The sequence below is a fragment of the Pagrus pagrus genome (genome assembly GCF_965226575.1).
Source record: "Pagrus pagrus genome assembly, chromosome: 10".
Lineage (NCBI taxonomy): Eukaryota > Metazoa > Chordata > Actinopteri > Spariformes > Sparidae > Pagrus > Pagrus pagrus.
Window position 1 is genome coordinate 25,941,768 of NC_140194.1, and position 12,642 is coordinate 25,954,409.

The following is a 12,642-nucleotide window of genomic DNA, read 5'->3' on the forward strand; positions in this document are numbered from 1 at the left end:
TTTTGAATGAACTTCCTGCTCTGAGCTAGGCCCCATCATGAAACATCAGTGGCCGGCCACACCAATGCTCTTGTGAGGGATGTAGGATGTTATAGTGGAGGATTAACACAACAGTTTTGAAATGCATACACACTGTTATATGGGGGTACTGTTTGACTGTCCACATACATTTGGCTATAATTTAGCCTGAAAGCATCTTTTATCGACAATCTATTGATACTAGTTAAAGGTGCAATATGTAAGAATTTTAGGTGAAAAACATCCAAAAACTCAAAATTATCAACAGAATTTAAAGAAATAACAGTTTTTATATTATATTATATATTATAGTCTATGTGTTGTTGCAAATATATTTACCGTGGTAAGCATGCTGACCAGCTAGCCTCGCCAGTCAGGGTCCAAAGTTCCTGCAATAGCGCTGTAATCACTAACACTCCACCGATGCTGCAAGCTCCCTGTCTGGACTGCTAGCTGCACAGCTAACCGAGCCAACTGGCTAATGGCAGCTACAGTAAGCAGCAATTTGCATATACTCTTGTTATATGCTGCCCCTATTGGTTAAGAGTATGAATTCATCAGGTGGCCAGTAGGTACATATTGTACCTTTATTTCCCTGCCATTGCCACCTTTTCAAAAACATAGTAGAATCATATCCCACTGAGCAGGCAACGTCTGTGGACGTCCAAAACAGGTTGATATCATGTCCGTCGGGCCTGGCCATGATCTGGACGTCCATTGACAGCCAGAATTAGTCAATAAATGTCGTTGAGAAAAGACGTCTAGTCAGGCCATAATCTAGACATCCACTGACAAACGACATATAAACGTCTATACAACGTCCAGAAAAGATGTATAAAAACTTTCATTCTGGCTCCCCAGACGACGTCTTTTAGACATCTTGGATGTCCATAAATGACGTCTAAAAGACGTGATCTAGACCACTTTTAGCTCACTGGGATGTTTCTCAAATTAAAATCACTCACACAGGGTGGCATTTTGCTGCTATCTCAGGAGATATACTTAACTGGCAAGAAGCCCTGGGTGTGTTCTTGCTGCAAAGAAAAGGGAACATTTTCACAGTGGGATAAAGGTAATGTCAGGACAGACCACTTGTAGTGGTTATAATTGTCACATTTGTACAGCATTATAGACAGTGAAAGACTATTGTAAAGTGTTGTCTCCAGAGTGTTCCAGCTGAACCAATACTGGGTACAAGAAAGTAACAGAGTTTCTATGGCTAGTCAACTCTTCTTTTTTTTCTTCTTGAGAACACTGTGTTCACTTAATATATTTAGCTTTTATGTTTCTCACACTACACCCCAAAATAAAACGACCCTGAGCACTTTGCTGATGATATTTACAACCATCGATCCCGAGCTGGCCTGAGGAACTGGAGCAGATGGTAAGTAGCCAACGAGTCACTGAGCATGGTCTTGTTGCGATAAACTATTGTTATAGTCCAGAATAAATTAGCTTTATAACCATAAAGCACTCGGAATGGGGGAGATAAATCAAGGCATCTTGGGATGATTAGACATCCATTCATAAAATCTCACTGTAGTGCAGTTTTGCATGCATGGCCACAACTATTTGTTTACCCTCATGTTTCACATTATTTCATATTTCATGGTCACAAACGTCACATCCACAACACTCCAATTCTGCAATTTAAAAAAAAATCCATTTTCAAGCGCCTAGATGATCACTGTGCTTCAGTCAGAGCGAGGGAAGGGGAAGAAATGCAGCGAGTCAAGGCTTGTTTTCTTAACTTCCTCCTGCATGCTGCTGCTTAAATGTTGTCAAAGTGTTGTTGGATTCTATTTTCATTTTAATTATTCTATTTTAGTTATCCACTCACAGTCACTCACAAACACGGTCACACTTCAGAGCTACAATAAAAACAACCACAGTTGGATAACTCTGGTCACTGAACAGCTCCACCAGTGCAGTTAGGTGTTAAGTGAGTGCTTGAGACACTTCAGAGGTGGTTTCAGAGAGGAGGACGGATTCGTCATTCCCTTTTCCGTTGAGATTGTTTATTTCATTTCTCTAACTTAGACCACAATAAAATTATATTCTCATGTACTGACTCAAAGAGATGTATGTGTGGCTGATGGATGCCTGCTAATTTAAGACATTTTGTGCATACGTCATCCAGGCAGAACAAGATAGAAAACAATTGTTGTCTGCTGGTATGGCAAGCAGGTGAACTGAGCAAATCATTGACATCCTGACAATAACACTTCCTTTTTGCTTAATGCTTTTTGGAATTGCAGTGGCTTGTTCCTATAGTTAGAGATTCATTGCCAGACAGGATGTATGGGTTGGCAACTGCATGTGTAAATTTCTTCTTCTTAATATTATCATTAAAACATCTGTTTGTGACAGTCTGATTTAATTCTCAAGCTCATGATGCAGCTCAGACAGTGTCTTAAGTGTATGTGACGGGTTGACAATAGTCACTGTTACTTCTCAGATTATTATTATTATTATTATTAACAACCAAGTAACTCGAGTAAATGTTGGCAATGTGTGTTTCTGCAAACCTCGGATATGTTGAAACTTTAAATTTCTTTGTATTGCGACGTGATGTTTCTTTAGGTTTAGTGTTATTTTCTATCTTTTGACATCGCTTTGCCTATGATCTGGCTAGGTTAACACACAAAAACCACTTGGTTAGGGTTAGTAAATCGGCATGTTTTAGCTCAAAGTACCTGTTTTGGTTGCCACAGATGAGATGTCCTCACTTCCAGTCAAAAGTATCTGTTTTTTGTCACCACATTCTATTAAGTGTCCCAGTACGTCATGTCAGTGAGTTAATTCCACCTGTGCTTTTCCTGCTTTGACAGGTCAAAATGTCTGCTGTGAAAAGGTCTAGTGGGCTACTCTTATACTTCTTCTTCACTACAGTTTAGGGGGCAAAAATTGTACTTTTCACCTGAAAAAATGTATTTGACAACTTTAGTTAGCCAACTAGTCATTTCTTCAGGTTTAGTGTAATAAATCAAAATCTAATAAATAACTAAATTATGATATATTCACACAAATGTTTTGCAAACTAGTGGTTTATTTAAGCTTGAGGTTGGTTTTGTTGCAGTATTTTTCTTGATGTCAGCTTATCAAGTCTTTGGGAAAACAGATTTTAATCAATCTGGATGGATTCAGAGATTTCAAACTTCAAAAGTTCCTGTGGAATTCCATAGTGAATACATTTAGGTCATTTTGATTTTATAGAAACTAAAAACTCAGCAGGGTCATATAATAGTATAGATTTAGATGAAGTGCTGAAGTGACAGTCAGGAGAGTGCTTGACAGTCTGTCCTGTTCGCTGCTCTCTGGGTAGTCCTGTCCAAGGTATTTAAAGCAGAGAACATAAGTGTCGGTGGTGGCAGTAAGAACGGGGAAGGATGGGCATTAAGGGAGCTACTCCAGTTATGGAGAGATCAAATCAGTGGGCAAACTTTGCCATTGCAGCAGGAAAAAGCTTCATAGACAGCAGTTTTACTACCTTCTATATTGCTCGAGACATGAATTGCGTAGCCAAGCCCTGATTGGCAGGCTACACTCATGCACATTTTTCAGTGGGCAAATACATGTGTGTGATTGGAGGAGAGCTATTACCCACAGTCCTGCAGAGGGCGGAGCCTGGAAGAGATACAACACATAATGTTCTACAAAGCCTAGTTCTCAGCTGCCAGGCCATGCATCACATTCATTTTTGAAAGACCAGGCTTGATAGGCTCTTCCTGTCAGCTTTTTGTGACAAATATAAATCAGGTTAGGGGACTCAGACTCATTTTTCTTGGCTTACCCTGAAGAAATAATTTGAGGGTGGAAATATTTAATTTGATTTATATAATTATTGGGAAACAAATCAATCCACGAGCCATATGAGATCCAGCAAGCTTTACTGTTGCACAGGGTTATAGCTAGGGCCTTTTAGTTAGAATGGAAATCTACCTTCCCTCCTTGTTTAAGAAGCAGTACAATAATATGATTTCCTTTCTTGGTTTGGTAGATAAGTACCCCACTTCTGACTGATTGATTTTGATTGATATATGTACCCGTCTTGACTCTGACTAAATGTACAGCTTATCTGAAGTAGCTTTTAAATCAAACTCATTGCACAAACTCAGAATATATGGAAAATTGGACATCAGCTAAGGAGTCCGGGGATATATAGAATATCCGTGGATGCACATTAATTTTTTTTATGGTTTGTTGTATATATTTGTTCTAATAGTTCAAATTAACATAAAATAATAGACTTTCAAGGTCCTGCATTGCTGTGGAGTGTGCATCTGTATGTTAACAGTGATATCAAGTTAAATATTTGATTGTCACTGTGTAATTGTATATATCATGGCACAAGAAGTGTATTTTTGGTTTCTAAAAGAGCCTACTATCATTCACCAGACAAGTCAGAGCACAGTAAGAGATGCTGTCGGGCAGTGCTTCCTAAAATAAAGCAAACTGATTTGACCGCATGCTGTGCATCAGCCGGGTTGCTGCCATGGAGAATACCTCTCTCATGAAACAAACAGAATGATGGCATCACAGTGAAGAAGAAAAACAACTCTCTCTGAATGCTTTAGTGCCATGCACTTACAAAGTTTGCATTGACCTAAGGTGTGATTGACAATCCAGTCTAAACTCAATGGTATCCCTGTGTACAATACTCTCACCTCCATCAAGCCAGAAGTCTGCAGGGAGAAGGTTGCTCATTTACCGGCTGGATTGTCATTTAGAGCAGTGGTGTAGAAGGATCAATGGTCCTAATCAGTGAATTAATAAGAGTCTCCCAGGTGGTTGTCAGGACAAAAAAACAGAGTTTGATGCTTCAGTGCCACACATCCCAAAATAAACATGCAATCTTTAAGTAGCTCAGGCTCTCAATTAATGAGCCAGAGCTGTCATCGAATAATTGATTATGTTTATTCGTATTCAAGTGAAAATTCCACATTGCAGCTTGTAGTGTAAACATCATTTATCAGTATATCTGCACTTTCTTACATTTGCATGTTGACTCTGCTGGTTTATTGGTCAGAGTGTGATAATGTGGGTGGACGTGTACTGTACATGGATCCTTCTCAAGCATGGTCAGGAATTTCAATCTAATGTAAGTTAGACATGAACTTAACAATTACTGCCCACAGTAAAAGGTGTGATATCTTTTCAGCAAAACCAAAGGTAAATAACCTCAGTCATATTGTCTTTCAGCCTGATGTGATTTCTAGGCGTGGGATTTCCTGTGATACTTGCATTCCTAAATCCATTATGAGCATCTGAAGAACAAACATTCGACCTATTAAATATTTAAATTAGGTGTTCTTGAGCAGTGGATATACAGTATGAAAGTTACAACTGCTTTAACACGTCTCAGTGTGTAGATTTTCATGCTTTACTTCGGATTAAACCCAGCTCTAATTAAAATACAAAAATTCTGTCTCAACAGCACTGCTTATGATAATGTGTGTTGTTGTTTGTACTGTAAAAATAAACTGGACCTTGCACTGTATGTCTTTTCTTATTTTCTTTTATGAAGGATTACCTCTTCAACTTCTCCTCCAGTTCAACTTGGGACATAATTGTAGATGAGGTATAAAGGAACACAAACACATCTTGCAAGGTAAGCATGCAGTTTTCAACTGTCTTGTTTGTAGCTCATCTCTCCTTGCCCCATCCATCTGAGGTATGATTTGCACACCAGCCGCCTGGAGCCCACACAGAGTAAGTTATATTAGACTAACATTAAACTAATGATTAAAAGTAACTGAGTAGTAGCTGATTATTATCTATAAATATTGGTGCATTCATAAATTCAACCTGAAAGGGTCAGAGCGTCATCCAAACTGTCAGTTGACCAGAGCACTCAGAGCATCCTCTAAACACTCAGTCTGAAGGATTATTAGCCAAGAATAACTCGCTTTCAATAACATTTAAGCAGTGTAGTTGCTAAGTTACTAGCCTATGACGTTCATGAGGAAAAAATATGTGTAAATGGTAAAAGGCAGATTTCATCCAGTCAGACCTGCCAAACTCGGTTTTTCCCAGGTTACTCCAACATTTCAAGGGCATCTCCAGGCACCTGCCCTTTGGTGGTTTCTCACACGTAACTTGCGCGGCCCAAAACTCTATTATGAATAAGTTTTAAATGTTTGTCTGATGTCACCCAAGTTGCCAGATTGCCTATGAAACAAAATGTACATACAATTTACACACCACATACAATTTCAACATGTGAGCGCAACTTGGCAACACAAAACCCGATTCAAGGGGCGACCACTCAAACTCCCTGATCCCTGAGCAGATAGCACAGATATGCCAGCTAACTTAAATTTAGCCGTTTTCAAAATAGTAGGTTCAGGAAGGCATTCCACTTAGATTCTACCCCACCCCATAAAGATCCGGTGTTAACATACATTAGGCTTGCACCTCTATCCACCAGGAACAAGACTTGGATAAATGCTGCACTATTGATTATAGGGTCTCTGCTTCCTTGACCTGACAACCTCTCCCATTTATTTATGTTGAAGGCTATAAAGAGGTTACAGTAGCATTAAGTACCAAGTGGTCATGTGTGTTCACGTTATAAAACAAATTGTTCTTGTGGAACAGACATGTCTACACTCTCTCTAATTTCTTTTTTTTCTTTTCTGTCCTCTGTCTTTGCAATCAGAACAGCAGAGTACATGCACTTGCTATAAATTTGAGCTCATCTCCACCTGACCATGGTAAAAAAGGTACAGATAATTGCAGACAAGCCAACTCTTTTCGTGTCTGACAAGCCTAACTCTAATAGCTGCATCATCTTTGCAGGTTTTTTTTCCCTAAGTGAAAGTACAGAACAGTTGATTTCAATGCCAACTACAGGTCACCCATATGGGAACATATGGGTTCTCTGCAAACCCAGGGAATCTTTGTAAGTTTGCCACTACTGAGAACTGCACAGCTTCTTCAATTTCCTTGACATTGCTCCAAACTATGACTATAAGCTACAAAGTCAAATTTAGATGGATAGACAAATCATTAAACGCAAGGGTACATACAATTCAACATAACATTACAATCGCAGACAACAACATACATCTAGCCTTAAAGTGCATTTACTCTGGGATTAAGCTCTTTCTTGAGTGCTTCAGTCTAACCTTGTTGAATTGTAGCACCATGTATCTTCGGTTTGATGGGAACATAACATATTCATTGTGTAGTACATGGTTTGGGTTAGAGGTGATGTTATTTGCCAACAATAACATGATGCTAAGCGTAGGGCCACAGACCAGGCTGCTGTATTTGTGATGTTGGGAGTGAGAACAGGCTGATTAAGCTCACATTCCCCAGGCTGTTGTCACCAGGCTGTTGCTGAGTAACCAAGCTACAAACAGTAACAAACATGATATTTCAACATAACTAAAGAAAAGGTGATGTTAACTTACCATCGTTGGTGTAGTTCGTCTGCTTTGGATGGATAAGAAAGGTCATTGGATAGGACGGCAGCGATGGCTCCCTGTCTACTGAAACATAAATCTCTGTAGGCTCTCATCTTAGTGGTTTTTCATACATTCGTTGAATGACAGTGCTACATATTTATGACCACTCTTGTCCTGGCGGATGATTAATGATATGGAGCTTGGGGTAGCCCTCTTTAGCTCTGAAAATGCACCTGCACATCAAGCCAGACTTTGTTGACAAGACCCTCAGGTGTATTTGGATTTAATGCCTGTGTCTGCTTAGTCTTCTGAAAGTCTGCCTCTGCCTAAACACTGTTGTTCTGAAGATCTTTTAACACAGACCAGATCTATGGATGGTTGATGTACCATTTCCATATCCATCAAGATCAAGACAGTCAGCTGGGATCGGTTCAAGCCCCCGCGACCCTGTAAAGGATAAGTGGTTACAGAAAATGGATGAACGAGTTCTCAAGACAGTTTACAGAGAGAGTTTTACAATCCCAGCTTTGCTTCATGACTTTTCCAGCTCTTCAATTCCCCATTCATTCATTTCAAAGTGTCTCCTCTCTTCTTTATTTTCCTCCATCTACGGAGAGCCTACACTCTGATCTATGCAAGTGACCTACTCCATAATGAGCATTTACACATGTATGCCTATGTGTCCGTGTCGCTGCCGGTGTTGAGCTGAATTTTCCAAAGGTAAACACTTTAGCTCACAGCTGTGTCTCTAGGCTTTGCAGAGTGGACAGGCAGAGTGTCTGCAGTGAAGGCTGTCCCTTCAAACACACCGAGCTTTAACAACTTGGTTTCGGCAAGGCGACATTTACCAATGGGCTGCTCGAGGAGGGGCAGCCTGCCCTCCGTACACCCAGTCCGCTCTAGCCCAGAGACACTCGGCTCTGGAGGAGAAGTATAACCCAAAAAGAAGAGCAGCTGGCCAGTCAGGAGGGACAACAACAGCCAGGGAGGGCAGTGAGTTTACTAGGAAACTATAGGTTCGACATAACTGGTTCCAGTGAGTTTACTGAGAAACTATAGGTTCCACATAATCTCCCAAAGACACAAATGTTAAAGTAAACATAATTATCAGTTATATTGTAAGCATTCGTATCTTCACAGTCCAACTTGATTGGTGAGAGATCACCCCGCCTTGTGCTGTCATTGCCACCTATGCAAGGGTGTGAGTCAGTCTTAGCTTGTGCATTTAAGTTAAAGGCTGGCTGGTGCTAATCATATGGCAAGAAAGAAAGAAAAGAGAAGAAGAGTGTGAGAATAGTTGCATCGTGGCGTTAAACCATTTCACGCCTTCACGTCTTATGCATGAATTAAAGCACTGTCATCAAAGGTGACATTTAGCAGAAAATACACAGACAAATATGAGTTTACTGAAAAAGGCAGCTCTACTGGAAACATTGCTGCAATCTCTTTTTTAAATTGTCTCTGATTTTAGGGGGTGAAAGAACAACCAGAGATCTAAAGACATTTAAGGTTCTCTTTAAGCGACTGAAAAAACATTTCACCGTATTATTGTGCGCCTGCACTTGCGAATGAGGAATTGTGGATTTACAATTGGCCTTTCAATTTTGAGGCAGGAGTCACCTGAGAGGAAACTTTTTTTGTGTACAGTACATTCACATGTCTCTCTTCTCTGTTTACATGTGTATTCATGTTGAATAGGTGAATGTACGGCTGCTAGTTTGTGCCGGGAAAATGTGCACGTACACCACCGCCCTTGTTGTCCTGACGGTACACTGTGTTCTTTGACATTTCTAATCACACTGCATAAAGGCGACCTGATGAATACACATGGAGACAGAGAGGGAGCGCACAGGTGGGTAAGTGCTGCACCCGGCTGTCAGTCTGCTTCAACCACTGTGACGATACTAATAGATCATCAAATAGAATAGAGAGTACTGAAAGATAACCCTATTTCAAGATGAAAGAAGTATTCTTTCTTTGCTTTGTCATTCTAGTCCCCCCCCCCATACAGTACATTTCCTACTCCATCTATTGTGTGTATGAATAGTTATGTTCTTTACTTTTTTCTTTTCTATCAAGCTAGAACACCCTGACTAGATGATGTTTAAGGATAACCATTGTACTGATAGCAAAGAGGGAACACAGATAACCATTGATAAGACACTAGAAGGACACCAATATCCTTGTAAAGCACAGTCTGTGTCATACCAACTACATACAACCGGGAAATAATGGCTTCAGAAAGAAACGTTGCTCCTTTTATTTCACGTCATCTTTGTCCTCTGTTTCTTACCGCCGCTTTGTCTCAGTACTGTGTATAGGAAGTGAAGCCTGTAGTGGGTGCCAGCCTCTCTCCCACGCTCTGTTTTTCATTGTGGAGGAAAAATAGTGGAGAAAACCCCCCCCAAAAAGAAATATTCACAGTGTATCATAATGGTCCATTATGTTCTCCCTTTGCATTCGCTTTAGTGGCAGAATTGGCTGTGAAGCCTTGTCTCAAAGTCATTTCATTAGGCTCTGAAATGGCATTGCTTGCCATTAACAACTATATAATGACGAAATTAATAACACAATGATATTTTATCACCATTGCCGATTTAAAAAAAAGGGCGTCGTTAGCTCTCTGGCACTGGGGAGATTTCAACTTTATTATGTACACTGATATGACAACACTGACAACAGAAGACTGCAGAGCTAATATGTTACCATGTAAACAGAGGCCAATGAGAAGGAAACGATATCCCTGTGAGTGTAAACCAGTTGTAATAGTAGCATTAGACGCCTATGATTCATTTTTTAAATCAATTGCTGCATGTGATTATTCCTCCCTGAGCTAATTGCTGTCTATTTATAGTGTTATTCAAACTGTGCTTGGTGTCTGCAGAACAAGAGGATGGTTAAACAGGCGAGCCGTGAAGTGGGTCAGTCTCTCCGTTCTTGTGCACAACCCCTGAAAAACAATGTAGCGCCATCCTCCAAGTCCTTGAGATAATTGCGATGCAATGAAGTTATACATGAGATGACAGAAATGATGATGAATGGGCGGCTGCGCTAATAGAAAAGACTTCTCTGAGGGATATGGAAATGATTGACAGTGAGAAATAAAAGCTGGGACAATCAATGGCTATTGATTGATTTCACAGAGACAGAGTTCAGAGAGAGAGGCAGGCAGCCCGCGGGGGGGAAAAAAGAAGAAAAGAGGATGATCAAAAAAGTGCAGTAATGCCGTACTTAGAAGTTATAAGTGAGGTTATTAATCATGTCCTGTGATTCATTATTATTCTAGTACATACGGGGTAGAAGAGGAAACTTGACACAAAAAGAGGTACCTTGGTTGGGTATGTGAACAGTTGCTGACTGTGAGCATGTATTGCACCACAGCCTAACACACTGATAATCAAGGCTGGGTGGATGGATGGATAGATGATAACTGGTATAAACTAGATTTTAGGCTTGTTTACACAGGCGCTGTTTATATAGGAGATGTTACTATTTTTTTCTCCCCCTTTCAGTTTTTGTTTGTTTGCTCTTGTTTTTCATCCCTTGTTCTGGATTCAGGATATTAGTCAGATGAGCAGTATAGCAGTTTACCACCTGCTGAGTTTCTGTTCCTCACTGCGCTCACCAGATCCCTTACAGGATATTCTGGGAGAAAACATGCTGCAGAGCAAGGAGATGATTACGATGGCATACGCTGCATCACTGGTGGACTGGAACATGTGATAACGTGCCCTCTAGGGTGCCCTTCCAGTGGAGAAAATGCAGTGAGGTGTCTTCTAGGGTGCCCTTCCAGTGGAGAAAACATAGTGAGGTGTCTTCTAGGGTGCCCTTCCAGCGGAGAAAACGTAGTGAGGTGCCTTCTACGGTGCCCTTCCAGTGGAGAAAATGCGGTGTAGTGCCCTCTCTGCCACTGCAATAGTGAAGTCAAGTTTGAGTCATGTTGGCTGATCAAAGAGATGAATGTATGCAGTGTACCAAGGGGTCTGCCATTTGCAGTGTACTGTACTGTACTGTACTGGGCTGTTCAAAGAATCCAGCCCACAAATAATCAACCTTGTCACATTATAGAGCTGTCCTACAGTACAGCCTGCTACCTCTTTCATTCACACTTCCCACACACTCACAAACAGCATTGTCTGTTGTTGAAAAACACATTACCAGCAGCTCTTCGCTGTGTGTTTGTTATATTGTCCGTTCTCCAGTCAGTACTTCTGTATTTAAATTGCAATCACGGTATTTGTGTGCAGTGTAGCTGCTGTAAGGTTGCAATTAACTTACTTAAAACTGGCAATACAGTACGTTCACCGCTGCAGCCTCCTCTAAATTGCACAATTAACTTGATAATGGCATGCTGCGACTGAATAGTTCAGGGCCAAACAGCCTGAGCGAGAGAAACGATAAGAAGCATATCCTTATCTTAAAGACTTTGCCTGACTGGATAAACACAAAGCACCCACAAGCAGAGTTCAATAATTAGATCAATTAAGCCAGTGGGTAATCAGATGCAGAAAGAGCCAACTCACAAAAGCTTCCTTTCAGGGTGTGAAATGAAGGGGCCAAGTGAACCTGCAGCTCACATTGTGTTGATTGAAGGGCAGCGTAATATGGACTCATTTGTGGGTAACACGCTCGCAATTCTGGAGGTGCTTAGTAGGAGATGCAGTACTAATATTGTTTGGCTGGTAAGAAAATCACATCTAAAAGCATCCACAAGACATTAGACCTCTCTGCACTGATGATCACACTCTGAGAAAGTCAATCAACCCTTTTGTTTCCACCCGTTTCCTGCTCTTCAGTCCGCACTCTCCTACCTTGTCGCAGCCTCTCTTCATATTGGCTTCTTTGTCTGCACCTCTCTCTTTCAGAGAGACCACCCTCTCTCACCACATTATATGGACATGTGATCAGATTTTCTTGGAGGATGACACAGACAGTAATTGCACACAACCCTCATTAAAGCCGCATTTAAGAAGAAATCGGCCTGTTTTTAAGCACCACGATGCTGTCATCAGTCCTCCTGAGAAGAGGCCAAAGGAAAGATCATTACCACCTAAGATGCCAACGTTACCGAGCCTATGTTTTGTCTCCCTTCTCTGCTCGCGCTCAAACACTTTTCTTTTTGAGACAAGGCACTCAATAGCACAAAGTGTGATTTATATAATGTGCTCTGTTTGCTACAGCTGGATGTTATTCCTTGGCATCTTCCCCTTAC